Genomic DNA, 2,178 nt, shown 5'->3' on the forward strand with positions numbered 1-2,178 from the left:
TTCTAGCTAATGTACACCCTCCATTCCAAAAGAAACCGAACTTTTGAAAACAAATAGTACCACTAGTGCCATCTGTTGTAATATTTTACCGGTAGATGGCGTAGTCCCTCATTGACAACTGGTATAAATGTCATGACATTTGGATGCACGGCAACAAAGTTATTGCGTTTCAACTGTCAGTGTGTTGTGTACATCGGTCGGAAAATGAGTTTCAAACAACGAGCTGCAATTGAGTTTTGTGTTAAACTGGGTAAAACTTTGTGTTAAACTGTAAAACTAGTGAAACGCACCAAAAGCTACAAAATGCATATGGTGATGAGTGTCTATCCCGTACGCAAGTTTACATACGAGTGGTTCAGGCGATTCAAATCGGGTAAAGAGACGCTGGATGATGACGAAAGATCAGGCCATCCCAGAACCGGATTATCGGAAGAAAACATCGAAAAAGTGCGTAAATTCATCAAACATAACAAAAAATCGTCGGTGAAAGTTATTGAAATGGAATTAGGCATTCCTCAAACAACCGCATACCGCACTTTGACCGAAGTTTTGGGCCTTAAGAAGGTTAATTCGCGATTTGTACCACACAAACTCACCGAAGACCAAAGAGTTGATCGAATTGCGCATTGCAAAGACATCGTTAAAAGTGCTCGGCAGGAAACCGCTTCCGATTAGAGTAGAGCTTCAACGGAGAATATGTAGCATGTTCAGAGAATGAGTTCATTCGTAGCTAAGCAGATGGCGTGGGAGAGCTGGGTTCGATTTCTAGCGAGGGCTCCTGTAGTTCGCTCTACCACCACGTAAAGCTGTCTCATATAGCCTCGCAACTGAAAAGGATGCTAAACTCAATCAACTTCTTTTTCTGGGGACGCTAAAGCGATTGCAAAAAGCTACTTCTTGATATATTTTACTGTTCTTGATCTACGGAAACCAGTACTGAAACCGAAATAGTAAATTTGAACCACTTCCGGTTTCGGTAGAGTTACGGACAGTCATGTTGTCTTGAGACGCTGAATACTTTGAAAAAAAAAGAAAGAATCGCTTCTCGCAATGTTACCTTTTTCGTTCTATTCTATGGCAATAAACACTGGGACCAGAATTAGTTAATTTTAACCATTTCCGGTTTGAACAGAGGGTTTACCGAGGAGACGGAACCTATTTTTTGTGACGCTGAATCTTACCGATTTTACTCTGATACCTGTCGACAAATGGACAGACGGACAAAGCTGTTCTATGAGACACTTGTGCATAGCACTCGTATTGGAAGTCTAAAAAGACAAGCTAGTTTTTTGGTACAGATTTTGTAATTCGAGAATAGGAGCTCGAATCTCTATTGAAACCGGAAGTAGTAAAAATTTACTACAATTTTCGTTTTCAATTCTGTTCTTAGGACAAAACTGTGATACATCGCGAAAGGATTTATCAATGAATTTATGAACTTCTTTGTCCAAGGAAAGAACTCACGTTCAGCTTTACTACCTCTATAAAAACCTCAAGCAGCAGAAATTTTATAATTTTCGGTTTCAATACAGATCCCAATATATCAAAAACGATAACAGATACCAAGAAACTGCCATTGTGATATGAATTTAAGTTCTGAAGTACAATTCAATCTCAACTTTAACCCCGGTATTAAAACTGGAAGTTATATATATATATATATATATATATATATATATATATATATATATATATATATATATATATATATATATATATATATATATATATATATAAAATCTTAAGCTTCGGATTTTAATATTGGATTTTCATACCCCAAAAGTAACCAGAAACAGTTTTCTGAAATTCAGCGGCCTAAGAATTGGTTCTCTTTCTCCTGTTGTCAGTCACTTGAAACCAGAACTGATAAATCCATCACATATGACTGTAATATTGGATCCCTATAGTTTGGAAGTCTAACGCAGTTTCACAATGTGAAACTTTCTTGTTATGAAAGTCTAACAGTTTCACAATATGAGACTCACTTGTAATTGAAGTCTAACGTAGTTTAACAATGTGCAACTCACTTGTTATATAATAGTTTGTATGAAGGATATTTATCATCTTCGAGTAACCATTTGATGTGATTACTTACTTTGACTCACTTTCGAATTCTAAACAAATTGTACCGAGAGTTCTTAACTGTTATTTGTACTCTTAAATATCAAGATTAAGAAG

The sequence above is a fragment of the Thermobia domestica genome, chromosome 7 (assembly GCF_964235325.1).
Source record: "Thermobia domestica chromosome 7, izTheDome1.hap1.1, whole genome shotgun sequence".
In the NCBI taxonomy this organism is placed as follows: Eukaryota; Metazoa; Arthropoda; class Insecta; order Zygentoma; family Lepismatidae; genus Thermobia; species Thermobia domestica.